At 42.6% G+C, this 23,626-nt stretch overlaps 7 non-coding genes across 7 annotated transcripts; 3 read left to right on the top strand and 4 right to left on the bottom strand.

Moving 5' to 3' along the window:
- Nucleotides 1-208: 208 nt before the first annotated feature.
- trnag-ucc (transfer RNA glycine (anticodon UCC)) lies at nt 209-280 on the top strand. The gene has a single exon. It is a non-coding gene; the product is annotated as a tRNA-Gly (tRNA).
- Nucleotides 281-3,296: 3,016 nt separating this feature from the next.
- trnam-cau (transfer RNA methionine (anticodon CAU)) lies at nt 3,297-3,369 on the bottom strand. Its single transcript has one exon. It is a non-coding gene; the product is annotated as a tRNA-Met (tRNA).
- A 2,462-nt stretch (nt 3,370-5,831) lies between these two features.
- On the bottom strand, nt 5,832-5,904 carry trnam-cau (transfer RNA methionine (anticodon CAU)). The gene has a single exon. It is a non-coding gene; the product is annotated as a tRNA-Met (tRNA).
- A 2,451-nt stretch (nt 5,905-8,355) lies between these two features.
- Nucleotides 8,356-8,428, bottom strand: trnam-cau (transfer RNA methionine (anticodon CAU)). The gene has a single exon. It is a non-coding gene; the product is annotated as a tRNA-Met (tRNA).
- Nucleotides 8,429-10,883: 2,455 nt separating this feature from the next.
- On the bottom strand, nt 10,884-10,956 carry trnam-cau (transfer RNA methionine (anticodon CAU)). Its single transcript has one exon. It is a non-coding gene; the product is annotated as a tRNA-Met (tRNA).
- Nucleotides 10,957-15,945: 4,989 nt separating this feature from the next.
- Nucleotides 15,946-16,016, top strand: trnag-ccc (transfer RNA glycine (anticodon CCC)). The gene has a single exon. It is a non-coding gene; the product is annotated as a tRNA-Gly (tRNA).
- Nucleotides 16,017-17,116: 1,100 nt separating this feature from the next.
- Nucleotides 17,117-17,188, top strand: trnag-ucc (transfer RNA glycine (anticodon UCC)). Its single transcript has one exon. It is a non-coding gene; the product is annotated as a tRNA-Gly (tRNA).
- Nucleotides 17,189-23,626: the final 6,438 nt, after the last annotated feature.

Raw genomic sequence — 23,626 nt, 5'->3', positions numbered from 1 at the left:
GTTTCATTTCGGAAAGGTCTGAATAAAGTGCAATCTGGAAAGATGCTAATGGACATTTTCCTTCCGCACTCAGGAACAGGAAACTGCAGATATCGCAGGGCTTCCCAAATGTTCACCGATTGCAATTTGGAAAACAAATTGCCTGCCACTTTGCAATCCTGGAATCATGTTCGACCACAGTGAGATATTGTGGGGAAGCAGTTTCTAAGCGTTGGTGGTATAGTGGTTAGCATAGCTGCCTTCCAAGCAGTTGACACGGGTTCGATTACCGGCCAACGCAATATACACTCCCCTCTCTGTCTGTTCTCAGCTGCCTTGTGTGCTCTTTCATGCTGCTTCAGACACTTTTAAGAACATAAGGGAGTTAACAAACGAGAGGGGACCATTCGACCCATCTTGCTCGTTTGGTGTTCATTAATATCGAAGTGATCCAAGGATCCATTCCAGACCATTTTTAAATGTTCCCAAACTTTCAGCTTCAACCACATCGCTGGGTAGTTTATTCCAGATTGTGACTACTCTCTGTGTAAAGAAGTGTCTCCTGTTTTCCGTTTTGAATGCCTTGAAGCCCAATTTCCATTTCTGTCCCCGGGTAGTCTCCTCTGTACCAGGGTGAAAAGGTTCAGTTCTCTCAGTCTCTCTGAGTAGGACTTTCCCTTGAAGACCTGGAATAAGTCTGGTTGCTCTCCTCTGAACTGCCTCTAAGGCAGCAATATCCTTTTTGAAGTGTGGTGCCCAGAACTGTACACAGTATTCCAGATGAGGTCTAACTAGCGCATTGTACAGTCTTAACATGACTGCCCTTGTTTTAAATTCTACACTTTTGACAATATACCCTAGCATTCTGTTTGCCTTCTTTATTGCTTCCCCACATTGCTTGGATGGAGAAAGTGAGGAGTCCACATAGACTCCTAGGTCTTTCTCATGCGTTACTTCATGTAGATTTGTACCTCCCATAGTGTAATTATAGTGGACATTTTTGTTACCTGCATGTATTACCTTGCACTTGTCCACATTGAATTGCATTTGCCAGGTGTCAGCCCACAACTGAATATTATCTAAGTTCCTCTGAATAGCCTGTGCTGCCAAGATTGTATCTGCTGAGCCACCTATTTTCTTGAAGTACTGTTGGAAATATCCCATCTGGCCCAGGTGATTTGTTTGTTTTTAATTCTGCTAGTCCCTTTAGTACCTCCTCCTCATTTATCCTGATCTCTCTTAGGGATTGACTGGACTGATTGTCAACCTGTGGCATGTCATCTGTTTTTTCTTTTGTAAAAACCTCTGTGAAATACTCATTTAGAATATGTGCCACATCTTGTTCGTTTTCCAAGATACCTCCGTTTTTGCCCTTTATCTGTTTCACCTCCTCCTTTATTAACCGCTTGCTGTTGTGATATTGAAAAAAGCTCTTTGCATTGGTTTGAGCTCCAAGAGCTATTTTTCTTTCTAATTCCCTCTTTGCTTTCCTGATCCCTTTCTTAAGATCTCTTTGCAGCTCAACATATTCTATGTATTTTGTTTCGTCACCATCCCTTTTGTATGTGCTATACAACATTGTCTTCCTCTTTATATTTTTTGCATACCTCTATTAAACCATTTTGGCCAATGTTTTTTCTTCCTCAATTTGCTAAGTTTTGGTACAAATTGTTCCTGAGCCTCGTGTAGTATATTCTTAAAATATACCCATGCATTTTCAACTAACTCTCTGAAGACTCTTTTTGGAAGTTGAAGAAAGTGTTTTGTGATTATTATATAATGTTTTATATTAATACTAGCATTAGAAGTAGTTTTGTATACAGACTGAGCACATTCGATTTAGCAGGACAAGTAAAGGGTCAACAAGGTCGATTTGTTAGAAACTCCTGTCAGTAATGAAAGATTACACAGTGCCGAAATAGCCTAGAGCTGTCTCCTGAGAATTTGTTTATGACTTAATCGTTTCTCCAGATAGGCAGGAATTGTTTCTGTTAAAGAACGATTGACACTAGGTAAATGACGACCGTGGGATCGCATCTTCCAAGTGCACATCAAAGACGGACATCTGCTTTGGATCCATCACCTCTTCACGGGAGGACAGATCGTAAAACGGACCCGGACCTGTATCTTCTGATTGGATGAACGGCCATAAGATGTTACGTCATTTTTCCTATAAAGTTGTACTCATGTTTGTAAACATTAAGTCTCACTGAAGGAATTATTTCTGACGTGGAGCTTCCGAGCCGGCTCCATTAAAGTTCTATTTGCTTTATCTCCGCGACTTCTCCACTAATTTCCCACGTGGTTCTACAACTCAGACTTAGTAATGCGTTACCCACAACCCTGGAAAAGAGTTGCAATGTCGTTTCTTGAATCTCAGGGCATTCTAAATCTGTTTCGGAGGCGTTCCCCAAAGGCACAATATGTGGATGATATGGGCAAAAAGAAGGAGAAAAAGCTACTGTGCGCTAGATGACATGTAAAGCAAGGAACACATTCGTTACTGTCCCAGCAATCTCCGAGAAACACCGTGTGTACGCATCCACTGTGATATGTGATTGAAACAACGAGATTGCAAGCGCCCATGTGCATCATTTTTACTTCTCGGGTTCAAGTCACAGACAGACTGTGGTCAAAAAGTAGGGAGTTATCAGGGCCAGGTGCCAGGGGTGATACATGTAAGGTACACGCAATAACGCCGAGCTATAGCCTCCACTATGCTGAGTGTTGCTTTGTGGGTACAGCGACTAAATTAAGACATGTTGAAGTCAATCAATCAATGAATAAATACATGTCCATTGATTTATGTATTGATGTATTTCTTTCAACATTGAATTCTTTGTGTAATGTCGTTTTCAACACAGTCCTCAACTCTTGTTGTCCTTGTCGCCAGCACGGGTAAGTGTGTGCTCCTGAGTGGTAAAAGGACCCTTGTCAGAGGTGGGATTCAAAGCCAAGCATCTACAGGAGACGCAGCACCTTACACCACTCGGCCATCCTGACTTGTGCTGCAGTGATCAAATTGAGTCGTTGCCGACGTCATGGAAAACAATGAACTTTTCAATGACTGTGTTCTGCCAGGGCTTCCTTCACTTTGACTTTTGGGATCACGACGTCATCTCACCAATGGCCGAAATAGCTCAGTTGGGGGAGCGATAGACTGAACATCTAAAGGTCACTTGTTCCATCCCAGGATTTGGCATTTTGCCATGAATTTCTTCAGACAGCGCAAGCAACCACTTTATTGCACAGGTGTGCACCTTTTTTCTGCAGCTGGAGATCAGTGTGGTAGAACTCAAAGATAATGGAAGAGTGCTTGCCCCGTGTGAGGGTCGAACTCACCACCTTCAGATTATGTGACTGACGCGCTACCTACTGCGCCAACGAGGCACGGCATGGCCAGCTCCCTCTACTCCAACTGACCTCTTAGCATGACAACCACTCCGATGAACATTCGTGAACACATATTTTCCCCGAATGACAACCATGCGCCTGTGATGTAGTGATTAGCTAGGTACGTATTAAGCAGTTCGACTGCAGATTATTACAGATAATTATTAAAAGACCATTGTGCCCCAGGGGACGCGTTTTATATGTCTTGTGCATTTGCTTCGGTGACAGAATCTAGAGCTTCCCCGCAGCGCCAGTGGTGTAGTGGTATCATACAAGGTTCCTGTTCTTGTGAGTTGCGTTCGATTTCTGGCTAGCGTATGCCACACAGCCTACTGTCTTACTTGTTATCATTGCCCTTGTCATTTCATTTTTTTCTTCATTCCAGAATACAGCGGCTAGACTTTTCCTTGGCAATTCATTGGACCATTTCTTTCTTTTGAGGTTATTCAATTTCAAGAACACAAAGACCATACTTTCTGGGAGTTATATTTCAGAAATAAAACGAGACACTCTCAAACTTTGTATCTCCTTCAACAACAAACAAACAAGCCAAAAGAGAAGGAAAAGAGCAGTGTTGGGGTCGTTTCTCACAAAAAGTAATGTCTTACATTGTACTCGTTACTCATATCAAAAGTAACTAAACACTTTACTTATTACTTCCTGGAGAATGTAATTAGTTACTTTACTTTTACATTACTCTGCATTACACCCCAAATGTTGCGGGACCTCAATAAACAATTTCAAAGCTACACCAACACAAGCAGTTGATAATGACAAAGACATACTGTTATCTTTTGTTGTTTTAATAAAGCGCCACAGGAAAACCAGGCCAGTGTCGGAAGCCCACCCCCTGTTGTGGGAGGAGCGGAGCGATTGTGGGTTTGGTTTTGTGTTTCGTTTTAAAAATGAAGACAGAAAGCAACACTACGAGCGATAGAGCCTGGTGTGGAAAGGACTTTTGTGGCTGTTTTATTCTTTGTGCTTTAGATGATTGGAGACAGCATAATAAATACACGTTTCTGTTAAGAGATATTAGCAGTAGCTAAATGTGTATAGACAACATTATACTCAGACAAGCATTACGTTACCATAAGAAAACGTGCAACACTAAAATACATCTTTGCTATTTATTTTTATTATTGTTATTATTGTAATCATCATCAAGATATGTGCTAGTAGATCTGCATCTTAAATGTCTCAACTTGACTCCTTTAACTTATTACTCTTACTACAGATTTGTAACTGCAAACGACAGTTTTTCTAATATTTTTATTGTACGACATAGACGTCCTTATCGTCCTTATTAAGACCATATCGTTACAATGTGTAATGCAGTAACGAGAACAAAAAAAAGGAATCAGTAACTGTAATATTATTTCTCCTTTTGGAACCATACCACGTTATGTTACTCGTTACTACCAAAAGTAATAACATTACTGTAATGCGTTACTTAGTAACGCGTTACCCACAACCCTGGAAAAGAGTTGCACTGTCGTTTCTTGAATCTCAGAGCATTCTAAATCTGTTTCGGAGGCGTTCCCCAAAGGCACAATATGTGGATGATATGGGCAAAAAGAAGGAGAAAAAGCTACTGTGCGCTAGATGACATGTAAAGCAAGGAACACATTCGTTAATGTCCCAGCAATCTCCGAGAAACACCGTGTGTACGCATCCACTGTGATATGTGATTGAAACAACGAGATTGCAAGCGCCCATGTGCATCATTTTTACTTCTCGGGTTCAAGTCACAGACAGACTGTGGTCAAAAAGTAGGGAGTTATCAGGGCCAGGTGCCAGGGGTGATACATGTAAGGTACACGCAATAACGCCGAGCTATAGCCTCCACTATGCTGAGTGTTGCTTTGTGGGTACAGCGACTAAATTAAGACATGTTGAAGTCAATCAATCAATGAATAAATACATGTCCATTGATTTATGTATTGATGTATTTCTTTCAACATTGAATTCTTTGTGTAATGTCGTTTTCAACACAGTCCTCAACTCTTGTTGTCCTTGTCGCCAGCACGGGTAAGTGTGTGCTCCTGAGTGGTAAAAGGACCCTTGTCAGAGGTGGGATTCAAAGCCAAGCATCTACAGGAGACGATGACCTGCACGCAGCACCTTACACCACTCGGCCATCCTGACTTGTGCTGCAGTGATCAAATTGAGTCGTTGCCGACGTCATGGAAAACAATGAACTTTTCAATGACTGTGTTCTGCCAGGGCTTCCTTCACTTTGACTTTTGGGATCACGACGTCATCTCACCAATGGCCGAAATAGCTCAGTTGGGGGAGCGATAGACTGAACATCTAAAGGTCCATTGTTACATCCCAGGATTTGGCATTTTGCCATGAATTTCTTCAGACAGCGCAAGCAACCACTTTATTGCACAGGTGTGCGCCTTTTTTCTGCAGCTGGAGATCAGTGTGGTAGAACTCAAAGATAAAGGAAGAGTGCTTGCCCCGTGTGAGGGTCGAACTCACCACCTTCAGATTATGAGACTGACGCGCTACCTACTGCGCCAACGAGGCACGGCATGGCCAGCTCCCTCTACTCCAACTGACCTCTTAGCATGACAACCACTCCGATGAACATTCGTGAACACATATTTTCCCCGAATGACAACCATGCGCCTGTGATGTAGTGATTAGCTAGGTACGTATTAAGCAGTTCGACTGCAGATTATTACAGATAATTATTAAAAGACCATTGTGCCCCAGGGGACGCGTTTTATATGTCTTGTGCATTTGCTTCGGTGACAGAATCTAGAGCTTCCCCGCAGCGCCAGTGGTGTAGTGGTATCATACAAGGTTCCTGTTCTTGTGAGTTGCGTTCGATTTCTGGCTAGCGTATGCCTACTGTCTTACTTGCTTTGATTGCCCTTGTCATTTCATTTTTTTCTTCATTCCAGAATACAGCGGCTAGACTTTTCCTCGGCAATTCATTGGACCATTTCTTTCTTTTGAGGTTATTCAATTTCAAGAACACAAAGACCATACTTTCTGGGAGTTATATTTCAGAAATAAAACGAGACACTCTCAAACTTTGTATCTCCTTCAACAACAAACAAACAAGCCAAAAGAGAAGGAAAAGAGCAGTGTTGGGGTCGTTTCTCACAAAAAGTAATGTCTTACATTGTACTCGTTACTCATATCAAAAGTAACTAAACACTTTACTTATTACTTCCTGGAGAATGTAATTAGTTACTTTACTTTTACATTACTCTGCATTACACCCCAAACGTTGCGGGACCTCAATAAACAATTTCAAAGCTACACCAACACAAGCACTTGATAATGACAGAGACATACTGTTATCTTTTGTTGTTTTAATAAAGCGCCACAGGAAAACCAGGCCAGTGTCAGAAGCCCACCCCCTGTTGTGGGAGGAGCGGAGCGATTGTGGGTTTGGTTTTGTGTTTCGTTTTAAAAATGAAGACAGAAAGCAACACTACGAGCGATAGAGCCTGGTGTGGAAAGGACTTTTGTGGCTGTTTTATTCTTTGTGCTTTAGATGATTGGAGACAGCATAATAAATACACGTTTCTGTTAAGAGATATTAGCAGTAGCTAAATGTGTATAGACATTATACTCAGACAAGCATTACGTTACCATAAGAAAACGTGCAACACTAAAATACATCTTTGCTATTTATTTTTATTATTGTTATTATTGTAATCATCATCAAGATATGTGCTAGTAGATTTGCATCTTACATGTCTCAACTTGACTCCTTTAACTTATTACTCTTACTACAGATTTGTAACTGCAAACGACAGTTTTTCTAATATTTTTAATGTACGACATAGACGTCCTTATCGTCCTTATTAAGACCATATCGTCACAATGTGTAATGCAGTAACGAGAACAAAAAAAAGGAATCAGTAACTGTAATATTATTTCTCCTTTTGGAACCATACCACGTTACGTTACTCGTTACTACCAAAAGTAATAACATTACTGTAATGCGTTACTTAGTAACGCGTTACCCACAACCCTGGAAAAGAGTTGCACTGTCGTTTCTTGAATCTCAGAGCATTCTAAATCTGTTTCGGAGGCGTTCCCCAAAGGCACAATATGTGGATGATATGGGCAAAAAGAAGGAGAAAAAGCTACTGTGCGCTAGATGACATGTAAAGCAAGGAACACATTCGTTACTGTCCCAGCAATCTCCGAGAAACACCGTGTGTACGCATCCACTGTGATATGTGATTGAAACAACGAGATTGCAAGCGCCCATGTGCATCATTTTTACTTCTCGGGTTCAAGTCACAGACAGACTGTGGTCAATAAGTAGGGAGTTATCAGGGCCAGGTGCCAGGGGTGATACATGTAAGGTACACGCAATAACGCCGAGCTATAGCCTCCACTATGCTGAGTGTTGCTTTGTGGGTACAGCGACTAAATTAAGACATGTTGAAGTCAATCAATCAATGAATAAATACATGTCCATTGATTTATGTATTGATGTATTTCTTTCAACATTGAATTCTTTGTGTAATGTCGTTTTCAACACAGTCCTCAACTCTTGTTGTCCTTGTCGCCAGCACGGGTAAGTGTGTGCTCCTGAGTGGTAAAAGGACCCTTGTCAGAGGTGGGATTCAAAGCCAAGCCTCTACAGGAGACGATGACCTGCACGCAGCACCTTACACCACTCGGCCATCCTGACTTGTGTTGCGGTGATCAAATTGAGTCGTTGCCGACGTCATGGAAAACAATGAACTTTTCAATGACTGTGTTCTGCCAGGGCTTCCTTCACTTTGACTTTTGGGATCACGACGTCATCTCACCAATGGCCGAAATAGCTCAGTTGGGGGAGCGATAGACTGAACATCTAAAGGTCCCTTGTTCCATCCCAGGATTTGGCATTTTGCCATGAATTTCTTCAGACAGCGCAAGCAACCACTTTATTGCACAGGTGTGCGCCTTTTTTCTGCAGCTGGAGATCAGTGTGGTAGAACTCAAAGATAAAGGAAGAGTGCTTGCCCCATGTGAGGGTCGAACTCACCACCTTCAGATTATGAGACTGACGCGCTACCTACTGCGCCAACGAGGCACGGCATGGCCAGCTCCCTCTACTCCAACTGACCTCTTAGCATGACAACCACTCCGATGAACATTCGTGAACACATATTTTCCCCGAATGACAACCATGCGCCTGTGATGTAGTGATTAGCTAGGTACGTATTAAGCAGTTCGACTGCAGATTATTACAGATAATTATTAAAAGACCATTGTGCCCCAGGGGACGCGTTTTATATGTCTTGTGCATTTGCTTCGGTGACAGAATCTAGAGTTTCCCCGCAGCGCCAGTGGTGTAGTGGTATCATACAAGGTTCCTGTTCTTGTGAGTTGCGTTCGATTTCTGGCTAGCGTATGCCACACAGCCTACTGTCTTACTTGCTTTGATTGCCCTTGTCATTTCATTTTTTTCTTCATTCCAGAATACAGCGGCTAGACTTTTCTTCGGCAATTCATTGGACCATTTCTTTCTTTTGAGGTTATTCAATTTCAAGAACACAAAGACCATACTTTCTGGGAGTTATATTTCAGAAATAAAACGAGACACTCTCAAACTTTGTATCTCTTTCAACAACAAACAAACAAGCCAAAAGAGAAGGAAAAGAGCAGTGTTTGGGGTCGTTACTCACAAAAAGTAATGTCTTACATTGTACTCGTTACTCATATCAAAAGTAACTAAACACTTTACTTATTACTTCCTGGAGAATGTAATTAGTTACTTTACTTTTACATTACTCTGCATTACACCCCAAACGTTGCGGGACCTCAATAAACAATTTCAAAGCTACACCAACACAAGCAGTTGATAATGACAGAGACATACTGTTATCTTTTGTTGTTTTAATAAAGCGCCACAGGAAAACCAGGCCAGTGTCGGAAGTCCACCCCCTGTTGTGGGAGGAGCGGAGCGATTGTGGGTTTGGTTTTGTGTTTCGTTTTAAAAATGAAGACAGAAAGCAACACTACGAGCGATAGAGCCTGGTGTGGAAAGGACTTTTGTGGCTGTTTTATTCTTTGTGCTTTAGATGATTGGAGACAGCATAATAAATACACGTTTCTGTTAAGAGATATTAGCAGTAGCTAAACGTGTATAGACAACATTATACTCAGACAAGCATTACGTTACCATAAGAAAACGTGCAACACTAAAATACATCTTTGCTATTTATTTTTATTATTGTTATTATTGTAATCATCATCAAGATATGTGCTAGTAGATCTGCATCTTAAATGTCTCAACTTGACTCCTTTAACTTATTACTCTTACTACAGATTTGTAACTGCAAACGACAGTTTTTCTAATCTTTTTAATGTACGACATAGACGTCCTTATCGTCCTTATTAAGACCATATCGTTACAATGTGTAATGCAGTAACGAGAACAAAAAAAATGAATCAGTAACTGTAATATTATTACTCCTTTTGGAACCATACCACGTTACGTTACTCGTTACTACCAAAAGTAATACCATACCGTTACTTAGTAACGCATTACCCACAACCCTGGAAAAGAGTTGCACTGTCGTTTCTTGAATCTCAGAGCATTCTAAATCTGTTTCGGAGGCGTTCCCCAAAGGCACAATATGTGGATGATATGGGCAAAAAGAAGGAGAAAAAGCTACTGTGCGCTAGATGACATGTAAAGCAAGGAGCACATTCGTTACTGTCCCAGCAATCTCCGAGAAACACTGTGTGTACGCATCCACTGTGATATGTGATTGAAACTACGAGATTGCAAGCGCCCATGTGCATCATTTTTACTTCTCGGGTTCAAGTCACAGACAGACTGTGGTCAAAAAGTAGGGAGTTATCAGGGCCAGGTGCCAGGGGTGATACATGTAAGGTACACGCAATAACGCCGAGCTATAGCCTCCACTATGCTGAGTGTTGCTTTGTGGGTACAGCGACTAAATTAAGACATGTTGAAGTCAATCAATCAATGAATAAATACATGTCCATTGATTTATGTATTGATGTATTTCTTTCAACATTGAATTCTTTGTGTAATGTCGTTTTCAACACAGTCCTCAACTCTTGTTGTCCTTGTCGCCAGCATGGGTAAGTGTGTGCTCCTGAGTGGTAAAAGGACCCTTGTCAGAGGTGGGATTCAATGCCAAGCCTCTACAGGAGACGATGACCTGCACGCAGCACCTTACACCACTCGGCCATCCTGACTTGTGTTGCAGTGATCAAATTGAGTCGTTGCCGACGTCATGGAAAACAATGAACTTTTCAATGACTGTGTTCTGCCAGGGCTTCCTTCACTTTGACTTTTGGGATCACGACGTCATCTCACCAATGGCCGAAATAGCTCAGTTGGGGGAGCGATAGACTGAACATCTTAAGGTCCCTTGTTACATCCCAGGATTTGGCATTTTGCCATGAATTTCTTCAGACAGCGCAAGCAACCACTTTATTGCACAGGTGTGCGCCTTTTTTCTGCAGCTGGAGATCAGTGTGGTAGAACTCAAAGATAAAGGAAGAGTGCTTGCCCCGTGTGAGGGTCGAACTCACCACCTTCAGATTATGAGACTGACGCGCTACCTACTGCGCCAACGAGGCACGGCATGGCCAGCTCCCTCTACTCCAACTGACCTCTTAGCATGACAACTACTCCGATGAACATTCGTGAACACATATTTTCCCCGAATGACAACCATGCGCCTGTGATGTAGTGATTAGCTAGGTACGTATTAAGCAGTTCGACTGCAGATTATTACAGATAATTATTAAAAGACCATTGTGCCCCAGGGGACGCGTTTTATATGTCTTGTGCATTTGCTTCGGTGACAGAATCTAGAGCTTCCCCGCAGCGCCAGTGGTGTAGTGGTATCATACAAGGTTCCTGTTCTTGTGAGTTGCGTTCGATTTCTGGCTAGCGTATGCCACACAGCCTACTGTCTTACTTGCTTTGATTGCCCTTGTCATTTCATTTTTTTCTTCATTCCAGAATACAGCGGCTAGACTTTTCTTGTTCAAGTGTTGGTGGTATAGTGGTTAGCATAGCTGCCTTCCAAGCAGTTGACCCGGCCAGCGCAATATTCACTCCCCTCTCTGTCTGTTCTCAGCTGCTTAGTGTGCTCTTTCATGCTGCTTCAGACTCTTTTAAGAACATATGAAAGTTTACAAACGAGAGGGGACCATTCGACTCTTCATGCTCGTTTGGTGTTCAATAATATCGAAGTGATCCAAGGATCCTTTCCAGACCATTTTTAAATGTTCCCAAACTTTCAGCTTAAACAACATCGCTGGGTAGTTTATTCCAGATTGTGACTACTCTCTGTGTAAAGAAGTGTCTCCTGTTTTCCGTTTTGAATGCCTTGAAGCCCAATTTCCATTTGTGTCCCCGGGTGCGTGTGTCCCTGCTGATCTGGAAAAGCTCCTCTGGTTTGATGTGGTCGATGCCTTTCATGATTTTGAAGACTTGGATCAAGTCCCCACGTAGTCTCCTCTGTTCCAGGGTGAAAAGGTTCAGTTCCCTCAGTCTCTCCGAGTAGGACTTTCCCTTCAGACCTGGAATAAGTCTGGTTGCTCTCCTCTGAACTGCCTCTAAGGCAGCAATATCCTTCTTGAAGTGTGGTGCCCAGAACTGTACACAGTATTCCAGATGAGGTCTAACTAGCGCATTGTACAGTCTTAACATTACTGCCCTTGTTTTAAATTCTACACTTTTGACAATATACCCTAGCATTCTGTTTGCCTTTTTTATTGCTTCCCCACATTGCTTGGATGGAGAAAATGAGGAGTCCACATAGACTCCTAGGTCTTTCTCATGCGTTACTTCATCTAGATCTGTACCTCCCATAGTGTAATTATAGTGGACATTTTTGTTACCTGCATGTATTACCTTGCACTTGTCCACATTGAATTTCATTTGCCAGGTGTCAGCCCACAACTGAATATTATCTAAGTCCCTCTGAATAGCCTGTGCTGCCAAGATTGTATCTGCTGAGCCACCTATTTTAGTATCATCTGCAAATTTGACAAGTTTGCTAACTATCCCAGAGTCCAGATCATTAATATAGATTAGAAAAAGCAAAGGCCCTAGTACTGATCCCTGTGGAACTCCACTAACAACCTCATTCCAGTTAGAAGTGACTCCTCTAATCGACACCCTCTGTTTCCTAGACATCAACCAGTTCATAATCCATCTACTTACATTACCCTGAATGCCTACAGCTTCCAATTTGAGGATCAGTCTTTGGTGTGGAACCTTATCAAAAGCTTTTTGGAAATCTAAGTATATCATATCATATGCTTTCACGTGATCTACAGCTGCAGTTGCATGTTCTAAACATTCTAATAAATTAGTAAGACATGATCTGCCTCGTCTAAACCCATGTTGACTAGCTCCGAGAATATGGTTTTCATTGAGATGCGCCTCTATTTTCTGTCTAATCATTTTTTCCAACATTTTACAGGTGATGCAGGTCAGACTGATTGGTCTGCAATTTCCTGGCTCAGTTTTGCATTGGTTTGAGCTCCAAGAGCTATGTTTCTTTCTAATTCCCTCTTTGCTTTCCTGATCCCTTTCTAAAGATCTCTTTGCAGCTCAACATATTCTATGTATTTTGTTTCGTCACCATCCCTTTTGTATGCACTATACAACATTGTCTTTCTCTTTATATTTTTTGCATACCTCTATTAAACCATTTTGGCCAATGTTTTTGTTCCTCAATTTGCTAAGTTTTGGTACAAATTGGACCTGAGCCTCGATTAGTATATTCTTAAAATATACCCATGCATTTTCAACTAACTCTGTATCCAGTGTGCTCCAGTCTACCTCTTCTAAGTGCAGTCTCATATCTTCAAGATTTGCTTTTCTAAAATTGTAGACCATTGTTTTAGACTTGGACCTTGTTTTTTGAAAGAATGCCTCAAAGATAACCATATTGTGATCACAATTTGCCATTGGTTCTCTAACTACTGTCCCCCTGACTCTATCTTGGTCATTTGAAAAGATCAAGTCAATACATGCGCTCTCTCTGGTTGGTTCCCTGACAAATTGAGTTAGAAAGCAGTCATTTACCATCTCAACCATTTCCATTTCTGCTTCTGTAGTCCCCACTGGGCTTTCCCAGTCTTAGTTTGGGAAATTGAAATCCCCCATTATAACAGCCACATCCTTGCTACATGCAGTCCTGATTACACTGTACAATGCAGCATCTTTCTGAAAATCTGAGTTTGGTGGCCTGTAACACACTCCTACCGCTAATCCTCCAGATCTCTTGTTCAAACGTTTCACCCACAAAGATTCTGTTCCATTACTGGGATCTAATACAAGTTCTTCTGCCTCAATGTCATTTTTCACATATAATGCTACCCCACCCCCTCTTCGATTTTGCCTGTCTCACCTAAACTGTGTGTATCCTTCCAACTTGTATTCATCCCCATCATTTTCTGTAAGCCATGTTTCTGTCACTCCTACAACATCATAGTCACACACCAGCACTGTGGCTTCCAAGTCTAACATCTTGTTCCTTATACTCCTGGCATTGAGGTACAAACATTTCAGGACTTTCCTACTGGCAGTTTGCCTTGGTTTCCTTTCCTTAGTGGAACATCTCCCATTGTCAAAGCTCCCTGCCCCCCTGGTTCCTAGTTTAAATGATTCTCAATTTCACTGCACATACGCTCTTCCAATGCATTAGCCCCCCTTCTGTTTAGATGTAGACCGTCCGGTTTGTACAGGTCCCATCTATCCCAGAAGAAAGACCAATGCTCCATAAACCTAAACCCCTCTTCCCTACACCAAGCTTTCAACCACGTGTTAAACTTTCTAATCTCTGCCTGTCTCCCTGACCATGACCAGTGGATTCCCCCCGGATTTGGCCAGTAGCCCGTCTACTAGTTTAGGGAGATCTGCAACCTGAGCACCAGGCAGGCAAGATACCAATGCGGGTCTCCATGTCACTAGAACACACTGTGTGATCTACACCTCTAAGAATTGAGTCTCCTACTATAACTACCTCCTTCGTCTGGGGGATTATTGGGCACCATGGTGCTCTGGTGCTCAACTGCCCCCCATCACCCTCTGAGCTGTCACTGTCCAACTCGGTGTCCAGCAGTTGGAACCTGTTGGGCAATTCAAGCTCTTGGGGTGTCTCTACGGGGTGTGCACGCCCTTTTCTGCGGTTACGACCTACTGTAACCCAGCAGTTCTCTACGCTGTCCTGCTCTAAGGTCTCAACTCTCCTAGGTTTTGGCGTGCACACCATCTCTCTCATGGGCTGATTGACCAATTCTTCTATATCCCTAATACAGCGCAGATCGACAAGCTGAGCCTCAAGATCAATTGATCTCTAGGATTTCAACCTGCCGACAACGTTCTCATATGAAACCTTCTTGGATGAGTTCATCCAGGAAGGCAATCATTCTGCAAACCTGACACTGTAGTGGCCACATGCTTCTAAATGTTACTTTTTGTTTGTTTGTTTGTTTGTTTGTTTGTTTGTTTGTTTGTACTTCTCTTGGTTCCTGCTGCTAGTCAACTGCCTAACTTTTGTCAGTGAAAAACAGCACAGCTCTTTCTCAACAGCTGCTTTAAGTAGCTTTTGTCTACCTACCCCCAATTCACACCTAATTGGCCCCACCTGGCTCCTCCTACAACATAATTCCTGCTAGTCCTAGACAGAAACTCCCTTCTACAACCTGTTTACTTTCACCAACTCAGCAGCTGAACTGAATTGGCTTCAATTTAGGCAAACTACAGACAATGCTAATGTCAATTTAAGGCAAACTTAAAACAAAATGAGCAATGCTAAGACTATTCTGAAACTAGTCAAACAACAAGATGGCTACCTCTCACCTGTACTCTCCGGTCTCTCTCTGTGGCAACTTGTAAATACTTCTGCTTTAGATGATTGGAGACAGCTAAAAATATACAAGTTTCTGTTAAGAGATATTACGAATAGCTAAAAGGGTATAGACAACATTATATTCAGAAGTTACTGTAAGAAAACTTTCCACGTGCAACACTAAAATAAATATTTGCTATGTATTATTATTATTGTTATTATTGTAATCTTTATCAAGATATGTGCTAGTAGATTTGTATTTTAAATTGCTGAACTTGACTCCCTTAACGTATTACTCTTACTACAGATTTGTAACTGCAAACGACAATTTCTGTAATATTTTTAAATTACACCGTAGACGTGCTTAACCGGGCCAGTTACAGCTGAAATAAAACACACACGTATCACGATGAATCGTACAGTAACAGCAGCTACAATAGAGTTGCACGTTGCACTCGTGGCGTTTATGGACTTATGGACGCATTTATGAAACCAGTCCTTAATGTTTCAGAGGAAAACCCAGATCTGCTTTATTTATGTATACATTCATTGAACTTGTAAATGGGCACACGTTAACGAAATCGTGTTCGCCTTCATACTGATTGTCTCTGCACCTGTGATGTAGTGATTGGCTAGGTACGTATTAAGCAGATCGACAACAGACTAATAAGGATAATCATTAAGACATCATCTTGCCCCATGGGACGCTTTCTATGAATTTGCTTCAAGGACGCAAGCCAGAGCTTCCCCAGCAGCGCCAGTGGTGTAGTGGTATCATACAAGATTCCCATTCTTGTGACTCGGGTTCGATTCCCGGCTGGCACATCCGACAAAGCCCGCTCTCTTTCTTGATTTGATTGTACTTGTCATTTCATTCTTTTCTTCATTCCAGAATGCAGCGGCAAGACTCTTCTTTAGCAATTGACTGGATCATTTCTTTCTTTTGAGGTTATTCAATTTCAAAAACACAGACAATATTTTCTGGGAGTTATATTTCAGAAATAAAACGAGACACATTGGTGACAAATGCCAGCCCTCTTTTCGAATCAATTGACGCAATAATCTGCGCAATAGGTAGTCACATTCTGCTGCAGCAGAGAAGGGGGAGTTATCCATCTCGTGTTATTTCACAGGAGTTCGTACATGCCCGTTTCAAGTTGAGGAGCTTACGTGACAGATCCTGTAACTATTCACTTCTTTACCTGGTGTCTATTGTGTAACGCGCAGCATCTTTTTATTTATTAATTAATTTATTTATTTCCATTTTCCGATACTGTCTGGCTGAGCCCCCGTGTCCTAGTGGATCAGACACTGGGTTCCTAAGCCAGGGAGTGTGGCTTTGAGTCCCAGCTGCTCAGAAGCACGGTCATTTTTAAGCTCGGATCTGAGCTCAGACTGAGCCCCGATCCGCTTAGTACAAAACAATTGACATGATGCTTCCCACAGCACATACAGGGTGAAATGTGAAGGCACTGAAACCTGGAAAGCTGCCCCAGCGCATGGAGAAGCTCGGTGTGCAGTCTTGAACAGGAAAGTGGAAATAACGCAGGGCTTTGCAAACTTGTATTGCTTGCAATATGCAATATAGGAGTGGCTGTGACGTTAACAGGTGGCTGAGTGGCCAAGGAGCAGAGTGGCACAGCGGAAGCGTGCTGGGCCCATAACCCAGAGGTCGATGGATTGAAACCATCCTCTGGTGTGTTTCAACTTTGGTTTTGTTTCATTTCGGAAAGGTCTGAATAAAGTGCAATCTGGAAAGATGCTAATGGACATTTTCCTTCCGCACTCAGGAACAGGAAACTGCAGATAACGCAGGGCTTCCCAAATGTTCACCGATTGCAATTTGGAAAACGAATTGCCTGCCACTTTGCAATCCTGGAATCATGTTCAACCACAGTGAGATATGGTGATGATCTAGTTTCTAGGTGTTGGTGGTATAGTGGTTAGCATAGCTGCCTTCCAAGCAGTTGACCCGTGTTCGATTCTCGGCCAACACAAAATACACTCCCCTCTCTGTCTGCTCACAGCTGCCTAGTGTGCTCTTTCATGCTGCTTCAGACCCTTTTAAGAACATAAGAGAGTTTACAAATGAGAGGGGACCATTCGACCCATCGTGCTCGTTTGGTGTTCATTAATATCGAAGTGATCCAAGGATCCATTCCAGACCATTTTTAAATGTTCCCAAACTTTCAGCTTCAACCACATCGCTGGGTAGTTTATTCCAGATTGTGACTACTCTCTGTGTAAAGAAGTGTCTCCTGTTTTCCGTTTTGAATGCCTTGAAGCCCAATTTCCATTTGTGTCCCCGGGTAGTCTCCTCTGTTCCAGGGTGAAAAGGTTCAGTTCCCTCAGTCTCTCCGAGTAGGACTTTCCCTTGCTCTCCTCTGAACTGCCTCTAAGGCAGCAATATCCTTTTTGAAGTGTGGTGCCCAGAACTGTACACAGTATTCCAGATGAGGTCTAACTAGCGCATTGTACAGTCTTAACATTACTGCCCTTGTTTTAAATTCTACACTTTTGACAATATACCCTAGCATTCTGTTTGCCTTCTTTATTGCTTCCCCACATTGCTTGGATGGAGAAAGTGAGGAGTCCACATAGACTCCTAGGTCTTTCTCATGCGTTACTTCATGTAGATCTGTACCTCCCATAGTGTAATTATAGTGGACATTTTTGTTACCTGCATGTATTACCTTGCACTTGTCCACATTGAATTTCATTTGCCAGGTGTCAGCCCACAACTAAATATTATCTAAGTTCCTCTGAATAGCCTGTGCTGCCAAGATTGTATCTGCTGAGCCACCTATTTTCTTGAAGTACTGTTGGAAATATCCCATCTGGCCCAGGTGATTTGTTTGTTTTTAATTCTGCTAGTCCCTTTAGTACCTCCTCCTCATTTATCCTGATCTCTCTTAGGGTTTGACTGGACTGATTGTCAACCTGTGGCATGTCATCTGTTTTTTCTTTTGTAAAAACCTCTGTGAAATACTCATTTAGAATATTTGCTCATCTTGTTCAATTTCCAAGATACCTCCGTTTTTGCGCTTTATCTGTTTCACCTCCTCTTTTATTAACCGCTTGCTGTTGTGATATTGAAAAAAGCTCTTTGCATTGGTTTGAGCTCCAAGAACTATGTTTCTTTCTAATTCCATCTTTGCTTTCCTGATCCCTTTCTTAAGATCTCTTTGCAGCTCAACATATTCTATGTATTTTGTTTCATCACCATCCCTTTTATATGCGCTATACAACATTTTCTTCCTCTTTATTTTTGTTTGCATACCTCTATTAAACCATTTTGGCCAGTGTTTTTTGTTCCTCAATTTGCTAAGTTTTGGTACAAATTGCTCCTGAGCCTTGAGTAGTATATTCTTAAAATATACCCATGCATTTTCAACTAACTCTCTGAAGACTCTGTATAGGAAGTTGAAGAAAGTGTTTTGTGATTATTATATAATGTTTTATATTAATACTAGCATTAGAAGTAGTTTTGTATACAGACTGAGCACATTCGATTTAGCAGGACAAGTAAAGGGTCAACAAGGTCGATTTGTTAGAAACTCCTGTCAGTAATGAAAGATTACACAGTGCCGAAATAGCCTACAGCTGTCTGCTGAGAATTTGTTTATGACTTAATCGTTTCTCCAGATAGGCAGGAATTGTTTCTGTTAAAGAACGATTGACACTAGGTAAATGATGACCGTGGGATCGCATCTTCCTAGTGCACATCAAAGACGGACATCTGCTTTGGATCCATCACCTCTTCATGGGAGGACAGATCGTAAAACGGACCCGGACCTGTTTCTTCTGATTGGATGAACGGCCATAAGATGTTACGTCATTTTTCCTATAAAGTTGTACTCATGTTTGTAAACATTAAGTCTCACTGAAGGAATTATTTCTGACGTGGAGCTTCCGAGTCGGCTCCATTAAAGTTCTATTTGCTTTATCTCTGCGACTTCTCCTCTTATTTCCCACACGGTTCTACAACTTGGCGTCACGAATGAGGATCTGAACTTGCCTCCACTCCCGGGACCAAAGCAAGGGTGAGTACCTTTAAAAATTACCACCCTGTATATTTAGATTTGATCTCGGGATTGTGTTTGGCTATCAGATTGTAATTTATAGAGAACCTGTGGAGAGGTAGAGGTAAAACAAATAGAAAGGTTGACTGTACAGCGGAGGTTCACAGTAGGGTGAACTCCAGGTAAGACAGATCTGCAGGGAGAGATACCAAAGGAACCGAAAGGTACGATTACGAGGCCTGCTGAGCCCCAAGTTAAGCAAGGAAATCATTGTACGCCAGGGCCAGAGTTAGTGGCAGTCAATAACCAGACGGAACTGGAGGTACTGTAAAGTCCAACGATATAGCCCCATCATTGGCAAAGATAGGGTTGGCATTATGGCATTACAAGATGTGTCTATATGTGAATACCTACAAGAGAAGTTTAAGAAACTTCAACTTAAGATGGAAAAGGCAGGATGGGATCCTAACTGGGTTCCCAAACAGCATAGAGAATGGTGGAATAAGGAAAAGAGAGAGAAACACTTCTGCCCCTCCACCATATAAACATTCAGACAACCCCACTGATAATAGAACAGAGTCTAAACTTTACCCAGATTTGAGTTCATTCAAGTCAGAGAAAGTAAAATTAGCACCTATAGAGACGCGCACTAAGGAAACACCGCGATGTAGACGGACAATTTTATGCATTAACAACGTCGGTGCATCGCCCCTTCACACCCGGAGAGAAACACACAATTTTAAGCGACCTTCCAAAACTTAAACCCAATCATGGGAATCTGGATTTCTGGGAAAATTTTTATGAGATGTTAGATGTACACCAAATGCACGCTAGAGACGTACATATAATAATTAAAACTAAATGTCCAAGGCCAATCTGGGACGGGTTAAAAGCCGCCCAGCAGGATGGTACCTGGATAACAGCTGGAAATGATAATAATAATCTAAGGATCACTAACTTCATCACGGCTGTAAAGACAGTTCTCGGAGCAGGACAGGGAAATTGGGGTATAGTCTGTGGCGTCGTACAGAAGCCAGGAGAGACTTGCTACGATTATGCGGAACGAAAGTACACTACTTTTAGAGAACACTCCGGAATGCCAGACACCGAACGTGATAATGCGATCTTTTTAAAATTACTAAAAGAAGGGTTTTGTAAAGCACACCAAGACATCCTCAATATGGGTGTGACTGTACAATTGTACAATGGGCTTCAGAGGTAGAAAACAAGCAGTCAAAAGCTAAAATAAATGCTGTGGCAGCTATATCTGCCATAACACAAAACGGAGGTAAATGTTACAATTGCGGAAAAATAGGACATGTCGCTAAAGACTGTCGGTCTAAATCAACCCGCCCTAAGTGCACTTTCTGTGGGAGGACAGGGCACACGGGAGACAAGTGCTGGAAAGCAGGCGCTCCAGGCGAACACGAAGCGCCCTGGAATCAGACCAAGACAAACCCAGGCAGCCCAGAGGAAACGCGGAGCTTCTGCAGATCATCTGAGATCTGACAGAGAAACTAAATAGGAAATAGGTCGCCTCGGCACCCGAGGTCGGCACATAACCGCACTGTTAGGGGGTCGGCAGTGTTCAATGTTGGTGGATACAGGTGCCTCTGTCTCGATAACCGATCTCCCCCTCCCACTGACTAAACGCAGACTACAGATCTCAGGTGTAGGCGGCGCATGTATCACAGCCACACTCAGCATACCTCATCTTCTAGAAATAGGCGATCTCCTAATTCCAGTGTCTTTTTGGGTTTGTAAAAACCCAGAGGGGACAATATTTGGCATAGATATCCTTAGAGAAGCCGGCGCACTAATGGATGCTAATAATAATCGCATAATATGGACCAATATACACGGGAAAAAAAGGATACACAAAGATACGCAACAAATTGCGCTAGTATCTCACTCACACAGTCAACATCTCATATATGGCCAGACACACCACTTGGACACGTGTGTCAGGCATTTCCTGATGTTTGGGCAACACATTAACAAGATTGTGGTCTGGCACAAATTGAACCTATAGTTATCCCAGGTCCAGTACACAAAGCACATAAACAGTATCCTATTAAACCAGAAGCTTTTACGGCAGTTCAGACAATTATTCAAACATTGCAAAATGAAGGAATAATACGCGAAACGCATTCAACCACTAATTCTCCAATCTGGTCAGTGGCAAAACCAGACGGCTCATGGCGACTTACAATTGATTACACACAATTGAATAAAGTTACACCCCGATTACACCCGATTGTAGCCAATCCCAACACTATATTAAACGATTTGAAACCCGAACACTCTATTTTTACGGTCCTGGATATTAGCAATGGATTTTGGAGCCTGCCACTCCACTCTGATTCCCAAAATAAATGTGCGTTTACTGTATTCGACAAACAGTACACATGGACTAGAGTGCCACAGGGATTTCACAACAGCCCAACACTCTTTCACCAGGCAATGGCCAAGACTTTAGAAGCAATGGGTCTGACACCCTGGGATAGTTTAATCATCCAGTACGTGGATGATCTTTTGATTGCGTCTCCTGATGAGACCGCACACTTAGGCGCATTAATTACAGTCCTCGGTGTCTTACAAAAGGCAGGATTTAAAGCAAGCCCTAAGAAAGCACAAATAGGCCTAACTAAGGTTCAATATCTCGGACACAACATTTCACAAGGACAAAAATCTATAACGCATAATAGGCAAGAAGCCATTCAAAATATGCCAAAACCACATAATGTTAGGGCTGTGTGTAAAGTTATGGGGCTCCTTAATTATTGCCGCACTTTCATCCCTAATTTCACACAAGCCACAGGTCCGATACAGGCGTTAATCAAAGGAAGCCCGGCTCCCTTGGACCCCATAGACTGGGGACATGAACAGGAAATAGCCTATCGTGTAATAAAACAGGCTCTCAGCAATGCCCCCGCCCTCGGGTTACCAGATCATACTAAACCATTTCACCTCTACTATTCCCAAGATGGGATCTATTATACAGCAGTTCTGACACAGGAACATGGGGATAGGCAACGTCCCGTCGCCTATTACTCCACAAAGCAACCTACGGTAGCAGCAGGCATGCATCGCTTTATGGCAGCAGTAGACTGTGCCTCTTGGGCAGTGCAGGCATGCGAGCCGATTGTAATGAACACACAGTTGATTCTGCATACAGGACACACGTTAGTTGAATTATTACACACCGGCAAATTGCGTTCAGTCTCCGATAGTAGACGAGCTGGATGGGAAGCCGTTTTGCTCCCCAGAGATAAATCCATACAAATAATAAAAGACACACGAGTAAACCCAGCAGATGGGATGTTAGGGGAGGGAGAAGAGCATACATGCTCTGAGCTGGTGCTCCAGGAGGACCACAGTCGCTTCCTAGAAAACCCCCTCACAGACCCTGACTTGGAACTATATGTTGATGGATCCAGGAAAATAATAGATGGAATCCCCCACACTGGGTGGGCGGTGGTATTGGATGACAGCACCGTTGTAAAATCTGGATCCCTGCCAGGACACTGTTCAGCCCAAGTGGCAGAACTCGTGGCGTTGACTGAGTCATTAAAAATAGCGAAAGACATTAAAGTTAATATTTTCACTGACAGTCGCTATGCATTTGGAGTAGTACACGACTATATGGCAACCTGGGAATGTAGAGGGTTTATAACAACAGCAGGAGAAGTAATCAAACATTATGAGTATGTTATAGCCCTAGCTGAGGCAGCACACCTTCCAGAAAAGGTAGCAGTAGTTAAAGTGAAAGCTCATCAGAGTCTTTCTGATGATGGATGCCCGCGCACCCGTGGGAATCACTTTGCAGACCTAGCTGCGAGAAAGGCAGCAGAGACAGGCAGTCATGTGACGTTATCAGGATTCCCCTGCTCTAGTAAACTTGCGAGTATCCTAGAAAAAAAATTCTGACCTCGCACAGCTACAGAAAGACTGTGAGAAGAATGAAGTACAAGAGTGGGTTAAGGGAGGTGCAGTACACTCAGACGGTTTGTGGCGAAGTCCTAACTTACAATGTGTATTAGCACCCCAGTGTATTAGGTCAATGCTTCTGGACCAGTACCATGGCCCAGCTCACACGGGTCGCAAGGCCATGTTAACTCAATTGCGTGAACACTGGTGGTGGCCTGGCATAGGCAGGGACACTGCGAAGTGGTGTCAACAGTGTATTCCTTGCGCACAAGTAAACCCAGGTAAACCGATCAAAGTCACTAAATCACACCAGCCCCGGCCTCGAGGTCCGTGGGAAAATATTCAAATTGACTTTACAGGACCCCTGACAAAATGTCATGGGACATCCTATTGCTTGGTAATAATTGACCATTTCACAAAATGGGTTGAGGCTTTCCCCTGCAGGGACTGCTCTGCCACCACTGCAGCACGAGTCCTAGCAAC

The sequence above is a fragment of the Amia ocellicauda genome, chromosome 14, assembly GCF_036373705.1.
Source record: "Amia ocellicauda isolate fAmiCal2 chromosome 14, fAmiCal2.hap1, whole genome shotgun sequence".
Classification (NCBI taxonomy): domain Eukaryota; kingdom Metazoa; phylum Chordata; class Actinopteri; order Amiiformes; family Amiidae; genus Amia; species Amia ocellicauda.
This window is presented reverse-complemented; position numbering and strand designations above follow the sequence as displayed.